Source organism: Cupressus sempervirens, chromosome 3 (genome assembly GCF_028749045.1).
Source record: "Cupressus sempervirens isolate cs-2001-9-10 chromosome 3, ASM2874904v1, whole genome shotgun sequence".
In the NCBI taxonomy this organism is placed as follows: Eukaryota; Viridiplantae; Streptophyta; class Pinopsida; order Cupressales; family Cupressaceae; genus Cupressus; species Cupressus sempervirens.
In genome coordinates, this window is record NC_143120.1 from 879,013,727 (window position 1) to 879,026,361 (window position 12,635).

Here is a 12,635-nt window from a genome sequence, read left to right on the forward strand (position 1 = left end):
AGATAACCAAGACCAGTCTTATCATAAGTAAGTCTCTGTATTGACATTGAATCAACAAGCTTTTCTCTGCTAGAATAAAGTTTCTCAAGTTGTTGCTTGCACTACGTTAATTCATCTCTCACAATAGTATTGTACTTATGGAGTTCGTCGTGATCTTTTTTCAATGTTTCAAACTTAGATGTTTTCTTTGCCAAACTTGCTCTCAGATCTACATTTTTAGTCTTCAAATCAGATTCAACTTTGCTAGGATCATTTCTCAAAGTCAACTTCAAATTTGTAATCTTCAAATCATGCTTTAAGATCTTGTATTCTATTTTCAATTTTGAATAATCATCATCACTTGTTCTAGATTCAATAGATTCAGGCTTAGATTTCAGATGTTCAATCTTTTCCTTTAATTGACTAATGTATACTTTGGAGTCGTCATATTTGTCCTTTAGCTTATCTCTTTCTTTAGTAAGGAGATCAATATGTTTAAGAGCTTCTTCAAGGTTCTTCATCAACTATTCCATATCCATAGGTATCTTACTTAAGTTGTTAAGCCTCTTCAAAGTAACTATGCTCTAATACCAATTGTTAGAACTAGGGATTATTGAGAGGGTAGGTGAATCAGTAATGTACAAACTTTAGTCACCAACTAGATATCATTACCTACTTTAAACCATGCATACCAAAACAATAAAGTAATGCTTAACAGTAATAGTAACAATGCATAAAAATAACTCATAACATCATATTTTGTTAACTAGGGAAACCCTAGCCAAAGGAAAACCAACTAGATAATATACTGATATATAAGTTCCTTGTTAGAGGATGGACCCTATTAGGAGTTAATGAGGAAATTCAGCAATAAGGAGTCCCTGTTAGGAGACTTTTAATCCCGGTTAGGAGTTGTAGTACAAGGAATGCAAGATGAGCCCACTGCCCAAACATGCACTTCCAATTACAAGTAGAGTTCACTACTCAAACAAGAAATCAAATTGAACATAAGTATCGTATCTTCTTCCTTGACTGATCTCTGATCTTCAACTCGATCTAGGATCACCAAATAGCTCATAAAATTTCGCATATGTCGCTTTCACAAAAGTTTGCATATAATCACAATTACAAGATAGCACTTGCAATCACAATCGCTCACATTCTCATCACAAGATGACCTTTGCATAAATACCATGCATTTACACAAATTATTGTTGGGTCTACTAAGACCACAATCCACTTTTCCAACATAAAGTAAACATCTAGGATGTCGGCCCTAATTGGACATGTAATTATTTTGTAAACAAAATAATTCTTTCCTTCAATTTTGTTGTCCTATTTCACTTCAAACATGATTATCTTTGTTTTATACAATATGTATTGACTTCCAAGGTTATACACGTCATCACCAACATGTATACTATCTCCATTAACTTCACTAGTCATAATATGACATCAACAAGTTATAAACAAAACAATACACTATTGTAAACCAAATTCTATACTTAGACAATTTTCTGATTACCAAACACTAAGTATCTTTATTTCTGAGGTTTTTGTGAACATGTACATCATGTATTTCCATAAATGACAAAAAAATTACATATCACTATTAGCCAATTGTAAACAGGTACACATCAATGAACATCTAATAATTATCAATTTGTTGGGGAACCCAATAGTAAGAAGTCACTACCTCTCAACCTCATAGAAATCTAATCAAGTTCCCACTCCCACCATGCAAGGAAGATAATGACTGATCCATACATAGATAATCAAATCATAAAAAATATTCCTAGGTAAGGAATCCTGATAGCCAAATCTACTCAAGGGTACACAACTACTTATAAAAAAAAGATAACCAAACTCAAAAAGACAATCAACCAAGCCAACATCATATACAAAAGTCATCATCTAGATACCAAGTGCATAGCAAGCATCCAAACCAAAAAGATACAATACTAAGAGAATAACAACTTCCAAACCAAATGCCAGATGTCAAAAGCATAATAATCAATAGATAAGAAATTGTCATCAATGAAAGTAAATCATCAACAATAAATACATCACCATAAGAAAATACCAAAATATATGGAGTAGACTCAAGCTACATACAAGGGAGTGTCATCACATGGTCAAACTATTTGAGTTACGCTGGACTAGTCTCTTACTAGACCCCAAACCCTCAATGTGACACATGTGAAACTGGAATACCCTCTCAAGAAAAGGAGGAAATCAGTCATACCTCTCACTAGGTATCATCTCATTTCCATCCTTAGTCTCTACAAGAACTCAAGTCATGAGCGAGGAAATATCTCTAACTTATCTTTTAAATTTATCTCAAGGCATGGCCAAGGCAAGATTTTAAGTAATATGTTATCACTTGTTACACAATTTACAATAGGTTACCCTAATACTGACCACCTCAGGTCCCATACCCCTATTGTAAGTCACTCGTATATACATGCACCTAGATAACCTTTCCTTATTCACAAACCACAATTTTGCCCCATTCCACAAAATAATAATAATCGAATTTGATTCCATGACAGGAAACCCAAAAATAATGCCAGTTCTTGAAATTCAAGTCATCATAAATGCTCATCAAAGATGGATCTCATAACCATAAACTTCAACTTAGACCATAAACACAACATAGCATCAATGAGATAAATAATGATTTAAAAAAACTTACAAGCCTCTAATGCACAACCCTAATTGGCCAATTAGACCACCCAAAAACTCATCACGAGAAAACACCATTAAACTCCAAAATTAACCAGAAGATTTCAATCACAGAATAAATATAGTTGTTTTCAATAGCCTAACTTGACCATCAAATTCCACTCATTTATAATAGAACCATAATATGTCGATTTTATCCTTCATTAAATTATCCATATTTACAAATTTCCTATTATAATTCATTTAAAATTATAATAAATTAAGTTAATTACAATTTTTTATATTGAAATCATTTATGAATCTTGTGCTGAAGTTGATGAAAGATCAACGCCACAGCTCCCAATATACACTTGGATGCAAACACCTGTCACAGAAGAGAAAATCAAAAAGCTATGGAAGTTGGAATTGTCAGATCCATAGATGAGACATTCTTGATGAGCAAAAAGAGAAATTGCTATATCAAAAGTGAATAAATAATATTACAAAGAGATCAATCCTTATAAAAAGAGATCAAAACCTTAACAGGATAAAACCTAGGTTGCATGATAATAATTAATAAAAGAATTAATTATTATATGTCTAAAGTTTAGCTTAAGTAAACTAGAGATAATAAGTGACTTAATAATTGAATCAAAATGATTTAATTAATAAGGAAATATATTATTACTCTAACACCCCCCTTAAGATAAACTTAGGAGCTAAAAACCTAGAAACTACTGCTGAAAGTAAATTTGGGTCCCAACAACAAAGGCCTGATGAGGTACCTAAGCACAACCAAATCTCTGAAAAAAAGAGAAATAGAGAAAACCACATGAGAAAAACCCTACTCCAAAAAGAGATGGAAAAGTTGTTGAAAAGAACTAGTGAAGGACTGAAGAAGCCTCCAAACTAGGGAATGTTCCAGAAGATAGAAACAAAGATGATCATGTAGACCACCACTGAATCATGTAGAAGCTACAAAGCTCTATCAAAAGTAACTGTTGATCCGATGAACCTCCACTAAAATAGAATCTAACCAGGTAGAGAAGACTATAATCTTAATCGAATCAAGAGGCACACAAAGGAAAATAACTGAACTTGAAGATACAGATGACATGAAATACCATAGCCTAAAGAGTTGATCAATCAAACCAAGAAAGCATGAGAAACAATAGTAGAAACCCCCCCCCCCCAATGCAGACAAGGGTGAGATGACAGGTAATTGGAAAAGTGGGCCAAGAGAACTACAAGTCAAGGAACCATGATCAAGATGCACAAAAGAGTACATATGTGTGTACTGAGGTGATCAATCTCAGACACATCATGATGCTAATATCACGGAAGGGACACTCACTGGACAAAGAAAAATGGAAAACAAAAGCAAAACATCAACACCCCCCCTCCCCCCCATGACACTTTATCAAAGTAGTGCATGTACAATAAGACACAAGATATGGTGTATCCCAAGAGTACAATAATCTGCATGAGTGTCTTCGAATGACATTGCTCAAATCAAAATGCAAAACAAGACAAACAACTGAAACGAAAATACAAATGCAGTATAACACTTTATCTTAGTGCATTTGCAAGAATTCATACAAAAGATGTCTAAATAGACTAAAAGAGACATAAGACTATTACAATAGATAGTACAAGTCATGACGAATCATCTGAAGCAAAGATATCGATCCTCGGACCTAAAACAACCAAGTTATCCACTAGAATGCAAAAAATGCAGAAGACTGAATAAAATGTTCTTAGAGATGAATTTGGAAAAACAACCAACATCACTAAAAATAGGTTAGAAAGATCTTTCCAATGATATAAAGAATTTCCAAATCAGAGATCAAATGCTCAAGAAATGTCTCCCGGAGTGTAAAATAGAACTTTTGGCTTTGACTGCAATAATAGGATACCAAACAATATCAAAGGTTCAAATAACCTACACCATCATTACGGACTTGGAAAGAGCTTTCCGATGATATAAGATTTGTCAAAAAAGATTTTTGTATAACCAAGATACAGCCAAAAAACCACAAACATCTTTTTAAGAGAAAATAAATCTAGAAAAGATGGTTTGAAGACCGTCAAATTTCGGCCCAAAAAATGATGATGTCAACACCTGCAGTAAGCCTGCAACGTCGATGCTCTTCTGACATCCCTGCTATGTCAGTACTTTGCTAATGTAGGTGTCATTTTTGAAAGATTTAAAAAGGTTTTTTTTAAAGACAAAACTCTGAAGAATTTTTTTTTAAAAATCATGAGTTTTTCTTAATAAATCCTTTTGTTTTTGTGATTTATTTTTTAATAAAAAAATAAATCGTCACTTCAGGAAATGTGCCCTAAATCTGGTAGCAATTTGTTTTTTGCCTCAAATTTCAACTATATCCAAATTGGACTAGTTTTATATGAAAATAAGGGTTTTTGGGCACTTTGAGCTCAACAGTGATGTCTGTTTGGGCTCAAAATACATCGAAAAAAAAATGACCCCCTAGATCCAATACAAAATAACTTTGAAAATTGAAACCCTCTAAAAAAATTTAAAAAACACAAAGCTGAAAGCCAAGAAAATCTCTCAAACTAAGAAAGGGCATGAAGATCTAGAACTCTGATACCACGTTGAAGTTGATGAAAGATCAACCCCACAGCTCCAAAATACACCTGTCACAAAAGAGAGAAGCAAAAAGCTGAGACTGGAATTGCCAAATCCATAGATAAGACATTCTTGATGAGCAAAAAGAGGAATTGTTATATCAAAAGTGAATAAATAAAATTACAAAGAGATCAATCCTTATAAAAGGATATCAAAACCCTAACAAGATAACACCTAGGTTGCATGATAATAATTAATAAAAGAATTAATTATTATACGTCTAAAATTTAGCTTAAGTAAACTAGAGATAATAAGTGACTTAATAATTAAATCAAAATGATTTGATTACTAAAGAAATATCTTATTACTCTAACAAATCCTAATACCTTGGGAAGAATATTTTGTCTCCTTGCAAAGAAGTTATTTTTCATCCATTGAGTTGGTAACCCCTATATTTGACATCCAAGGTTCATCAACAAGACCAAGTGGTTGTATAATATGAAAGTTTTTATCCTCTTGTAACAATTCATGACAGTAAGGAAAGAGCCTACAACACAATGGTAAGTTGTGAGCCTCTTATTTGGGATGTCCTACGTTTGAGTCTACTAGAGTTTACCACATAATAATAATTAATTTCAATAAATAAATAATAAGCAAACCAAAATATATATAAGCAAGGTTTTGGCCCATTACTTGTAAAAAAAACAATTCATGACAATAAATTGTGCAATTATTCATTCAACTTCTATGTTGAGGATCAAATAATAATAAATAATGTACTTGTCACCTTTTTTGTCACAGAAATAATCATTAATACATTTTCCATTTGTAACACATTTGAACAAAATTACCAATCTTTGACAATAACCTATCTTTTGTGCTTTCAAATGTGTTGGTAAACCATATTTTTATTGAAATCTTTTCATATTCTTTATTTTGAATTTCAATAAGATAATATATCGTCATTTGAACCTGCTCGGGTCTAGATCAATTTCTCTATGCATAGTGACAATATGCTAAGGAAGTGATTATCTAAGTGGATGTGATTTTTTGGAATTTTTGAGAAAACCACCATATAATAGTTTGCCATTAACAAGTCAAACAGAAGTTATTTATTTATTTAGTTAGATGAGATGGTTCAATTCATCCACATTATTGATATCATTTAATTTAGCTAGTTGTTTAAATAAACTACAAGATGATTAGAAATATCTATGTGACCTAAAGATTAGGCTGTTTACTCTACTCCAAGACGCTTAACACTGCCTCAATAATCTCCACCTAAATACATACAGACTTTGGATCCTGCACATGAGCATATAAACTGTTGATAAATAGATGGTTCCAGATATAGAAAAATGATACATTGCAGTTTGAAAGGAAACTTTGCTTACATCATAAACACCCTTTCTCATCTTTCACCACGTCTTGACTGACAGTTCAAATGAGAAAAACTTTTTATCTCCGGTTCAATCCATTTCATCTATATCTTCATTCACTGCATCCAGGACAGTTTCTAATGTGAATTGATTCAATGCATAATCCACTACCTCAGATTTTTCCCTAAAGGAATGGAGAAGCAAAAGTTAATTGTAATTAATTTCACTTTGCTTTGTTCCTTTGCTGGGATATATACGTTGAACTTCGAGTCTCTAGTATATCATGTTTAAGGGGAGATGGGGAACAATTTTTTTCTGTGGTATCATTTTGAAACAGCCAACAAATATAGGATACTCTGTTTCAGTTTTCTGAAAGCATGACAGAAACTCTATGTCTGTGTTATGCGATCAAACTTTGTAGGTTTTGAAATATATATATATATATATATGTGTGTGTGTGTGTGTATCATTTTTTGATCATCTCTCTTTTAAACTTTGTTTCTCCTCTGCCTCTCTCCTTCATGACACAATTGACATCATTTAAGACAGAAAAAGAGAAACACAGAAACAAAACAGAGCAAATTTGGAGAGCTTAGAAATCTGTTTATCACATTAAATTTATAGGCAAATACATCATAAATACATATACATTATAGCATAGAGTTAGCTTAGGAATTGATTGTGGATAAGTGACAGAAGTGGCGTGGACGGCTGCACGTAGAGCTAGGTGGCTGGTCTGTGCCGACAGACATATATGGATAGTTAATTTATCTATTCTTATATTGCCCTATAAATAAATATACTAAATCATTTCACAAGCACTGATTCCATGAAAAGAAAATGAAAATCAAACAGAACAGAGCAATTTTGGACCGCTTCAAAAATTTAATTTATCTATTCTAACAATTTTGAATGCTCAATTAAAATGTTAAGGCTATACTTAATTATATAAGATTTGCAGAATTATGCAACCATTTCCATTATCTATTGTTTACTTGACAGTTACAATATTATTCTTACAACTTCAAAAATCTGTGGCCTTCGATTCTTCTTCATGCTTTATCCTTCCTCTTGTTTTTGAGCTCTGAAATAATGAATATCAAGGCGGCCAAGGAAAAAGTTCTTGAACTTCCGCCTATTATGAGAGGCATTGCAATTTGCATCATTCCATTAAGTATATATAAACAACAATACACTTCCTCAACCACAAACTCAAACACGTGACTTAGATTAGCCTATAAACTCAAATAACTATAATTTAGCCCAAAGAGAATTTTATACAAGAAAACACTTACCTGTGATAGAACTCTGAATGTCAGAGGCCGCTGGTTCTGTAGGATTGGAATTCTGTAGGATATCTGATATGATATATGTTAAATTGGAAACAGCTGCACCTCACATTATCGTTCTTCTGTTGATAGCCCCCTGTCAACAATCTCTGCCAGCCTATTTGGAAAAGCTGACGTCAGCCACTTTCACAAATTCATGTTTCACACAAACATGTCATCACTTGCCTCTTTTTTATAACCATCTCAAATATCAGAATTCCATAACTATAGACACCTTCCGGCCAAGTCCATACTCTGCAATTTATTTTATTTCTGAAATTCTATTAAAAACTGTCATGGGAGTTTGCCAATATAATGAAAACTTCAAAAAATTAACTGGAGCAATATAACCAGCAGATCCTTTGAGTGCAAATGCTTATTCAGTGACTTGATGGAAGTTCGCTAAATGAGCTATATCAAAATCAATCTCAACGGCTGTCATGTTGGCATCCAAGAGCACATTGCTAGGTTTTAAATCACAGTGCAGAAGTTGCATAGGTGAATGATTGTGTACATATTTCTTGCCAAGCCCAGTTGACAAACCTCTTGATCATCTGTTTCAGGGTAGTAGTGTTTTTTCCCAAGAATGCAAAGAATAATTTGTTGGACCACATAGGTCAAGGTTCCCATAAACAGTATTATATCAGCTCTCTTTGTCCACAACCCTCTTTCCATAATTTGCCCTGGCAAATCATTGAAAGAAAAATACACTTGATGTAAATTTTCTTATGTAAAAAGTGAATCTAATATTAGACCTTCAAAGACAATGGGTGGAAGATTTAGATGCTTGAACGCTGTGCAACCTTACAATATCTATGAGTCTGTTTGGAAATGCTGACTTCATTCACTTTTGCAAGTTCATATCTCTCACAAACATCTCATCACTTGGCCTCTTTCTTGTAACAATCTCTAATTGTAACAATCTCTAATATCAGCATTCCATAACTGTAAAGAATAATACATTTCATATCGATTTCTTTAATTTAGAAAGTGAATCTGATATTAGACCTTCAAAGGCATTGGGCGGCAGATTCAGATGCTCTGACGTTGTGCAATCTCACAATATCTGTCAGTCTTCTTGGAAAAGCTGACTTCACCCATTTTTGCAAGTTCATGTCTCCCACAAACATGTCATCACTTGGCCTCTTTCTTATAACAATTTCTAATATCAGTATTCCATAACTATAAACATCTCCTTTTATAGATATCTTCCCACCAAGTCTATAATCTGCAATTCATTTTATTTATAAATTTCTGTTATAAACTATCAAGGGAAATATAATGCCAATATAAAGAAACTTCAAAAAATACCTGAAGCAGTATGACCAATAGATCCTTTGAGTTTAAATGATGTTGTACTCAGTGAACTGATGAAGGTTCTAGCAGGGTGCAACTACTTTTGCAAGTGAGATAGAGAATAATTTGTTGGACCACATAGATGAAAGTTTCCCATAAACAATGTTACAATAGCTCTGTTTGTAAACAGCCATCCTGAAATCTGCCCTGACAAACAAGAGAAGGAAAAATCTCTTTAATGTAGATTTTTTATTTTGAAAGTGAATCTGGTATTAGACCTTCAAAAACATTGTGAGACAGATTTAGATGCCTCTAATGATGTGCAATCTCACAATATCTGCCCACCCGTTTGAAAAAGCTGACTTCACCCACTTTTGCAAGTTCATGTCTCTCGCGAAGATGTCATCAATTGGCATCTTTTTTGTAACCATCTCTAATATCAGACTTCCATAACTATGATCCCTTTATAGAAACCTTCCCACCAAGTTCATGCTCTGCAATTCATTTTATTTATGAAATTCTCAAAAACTATCAAGAAAAATGACAATGTTATGAAGAATTTTTTTTAAATTACCTGCAGCAATATAGCCAGTAGATCCTTTGAGTTCAAACATTTTTGTACTCAGTGATTCTAAGGAGTTTCCATAGTTAAACGGGATATACCAAAATCAGTCACAAGGGCTGTCCTGTTGGCATCCAACAGCACATTGCTATGTTTTAAATCACAAAGCACAAGTTGTATAGGACAGTGATAATGTAAATATTCCATGCAATGGGCTACCTCTATGGCAATGCTCAAACACTCACTCAATCCTAATTGACAAACATATTGATCATCTTTTTCAGGATACAACTGTTTTGTCAAGCTCCCATTAGATGCAAATTGAAGAAACAAATCTTTGGAACCAGTGAAGGAAAATGCACTAAAGGGTTACAGTGGTGAATCTTGGCTAGCACATTTCATTCTGTAACAAAGATTTTATGAGAATTGGTGGCAACCATCTTATCATCCTCACTATGCCTTTGCAGACTGGTCCAAAGTTACCCACTCCAAGAAACTTTGACTCATCAAATCCAGATACTGAAAACAAGATCTTGACCAGAAAATTTTGGATAGCCAGGCCTCTGAAAAGTAAGGTTTGATGGGTGAAACTGTAGCCTTGAAAGTGTGTAATACAAATGCAATGGTTCCAACAACCCATAAGACTACTTTTTTGAGCAGTGAATGTTATTTTCCAAGTCATTGTTCTCCACTCTTGACATATTCACCCAGCCAAGGTAAAGATCCTTCAAATCTTTCATGTTTCCCGTCCACGGGCGCATGTCCACCATTCTTAATTCAGTGTTGCTAGAGAGATCCAAGTAGTTCAAAGTAGAGATGTTCCCCACCTCCCTGGGGATATCTCCACTTAAAAAGGAATCTGATAAGTCCAAGTATTGCAAAGAAGACATGTTCCCCACCTCCCTGGGGATATCTCCACTAAACTCAGCCCACGATAAGTCCAAGTGTTGCATAGTAGAGATGTTCCCAAGCTCCCTGGGAATATCTCCACTCAACCCAGTATATGATAAGTCCAAGTAGAGCAATCTTTTGAGTCTGTCCAATCCAGGAGGGATACGAACTCCATAGAAGCTATTCGAGGTTAAATCAAGGTGCTCCAAGTGTTCAGATAAGCATCCGCGGAAGTGTGGAGATCAAGGCGAATGACATGGTGTGTGCGAGGATGGCACTGGACTCCATTCCACTCACAACAGTTGAAACCATGCCATGATTTGAACATTTGATTGGAGGGATCGAGGACAGATGCCTTGAAATGCAAAAGGGAATCTTTTTCATGCCCTGAACAACACCAAGCACCATTAACGTGCAAGAGCAGAACGAGAATGTGTAGAGCTGCCCAAAACATCTTGAATAGACGCTACAGGCACCAGTTGCTTCTTTTCTGTGAGTTAGAATTTGTTGGACCACATACGCCCAATTCAGGGGGAATAGTACCTGCGAAAGAAATGGGAGTGGTACCAGTGAGACTGTTGCACCCAAATAAAGGAATTTCAAAACATGCGAGGAGACTCAGATCGACCGGAATGCCACCACACAGTAGAAAAGGGGGAGAAAGGGATTGCAGTTGGGCAACAAACAGCTGTTCTAAGTAATAGCAGCTTGGAATTGCAAGAACAACTGTTAAAACGGTAGAGAGTACTCACAGATTAAAAATGGAGATCGACGATAGGAGCCATGGTAGAGCCACCGAGAGCAGAGTGAAGCTGTATACCCAGTCTCCTATATTCAATACCCACGCAGATGTATACCCAGTCTCCATAATCCCTAAAGAGATTTATTGGTTTTACCTCATCGGAAATGACAAACTTAAAAGGTCTACTTTCCCAATCAGGAAAACTTTTAACCACGGCGCAAAAGATGAATATCTTCAGTGAAGGATTGGTTTTACAAAACTTACTGATCATCTCCTTACTTGTTTACTCCTCTCCTCAGAATTAAATCGCATCGAGTCTATTTCACAGATGCCATATTCAATGTGTCGCTAATTTTATCTGCATTAAAATATAACAATGACGATATCCCCCCGCGGCCAAATCCACATTCCACTGCAACAAAATCTGACAGTGCCGATCTCCCCACCATAGTTGTGATGTCCGAGGGCGATCTCTGAAATTATGGCTCTCGCTAGGTTATATTCAACAGTATATATGAAAAATCGAAAATAGGAAACTTGAAATACTTTACTGGATGCAACCATTCCCAAAATGTTAAAAAAACAGGACTATTAAATTGACAAGGAAGTAATTGACAAATGATGAGTACCTGCAACGTTTTAGCACAACTTAATATAGGGCAATCTGAAACAACCATCTCCTTGAGTCATTTCAATTCTTCAACGCCTCCTATTTTTATCAGCTCTGGACAATGGGCAATGATAATGCTCTCCAGACATGTTGGAATTGCTAGAACAACTTTTAAAAATGGAGAATCGACGATAGGAGCCATGGTAGAGCACAAACGCCATAGATAGGGTTTGCTGAAGGGGCGGAAATGGTGCTTTCAAGTTATTTCTTTATATGAATATTAATTAATTATGTTTTAAGGTCAATTAGATGTGTGATTTATATTTAAATGTGTTTCAAGTTATTTCTTTATATGAATATTAATTAATTATGTTTTAAGGTCAATTAGATGTGTGATTTATATTTAAATGTGTTTCAAATACAAGGTACACGTATTTTAAATGGGTGGGAGTTTGATCTGTATTTTATGGGTCTGATCAATTATTATATTGAATTAATAAAATAAAAAATTACTTGCTCTTCTCAATTTTTATAAACATATTAGAGTCAATTTTATCTTATGATTTTTAATTATTCAATTCATTACATTAC

At 34.3% G+C, this 12,635-nt stretch overlaps 1 long non-coding RNA gene across 3 annotated transcripts; it reads right to left on the bottom strand.

The window, feature by feature from the left end:
- Positions 1–7,559: 7,559 nt before the first annotated feature.
- Positions 7,560–12,305, bottom strand: LOC149569592 (uncharacterized). 3 transcript variants are annotated; one of them, XR_016362780.1, is made up of 7 exons: positions 12,064–12,305; positions 11,445–11,907; positions 9,814–11,235; positions 9,585–9,733; positions 9,255–9,441; positions 7,911–9,171; positions 7,560–7,750 (listed from the first exon to the last, which is right to left on the bottom strand). It is a non-coding gene; the product is annotated as an uncharacterized LOC149569592 (long non-coding RNA). The 3 variants fall into 3 exon arrangements; XR_016362781.1 differs by having other exon boundaries at positions 9,255–9,446; XR_016362779.1 differs by having other exon boundaries at positions 9,255–9,733; positions 12,064–12,304.
- Between the last annotated feature and the right edge of the window lie 330 nt (positions 12,306–12,635).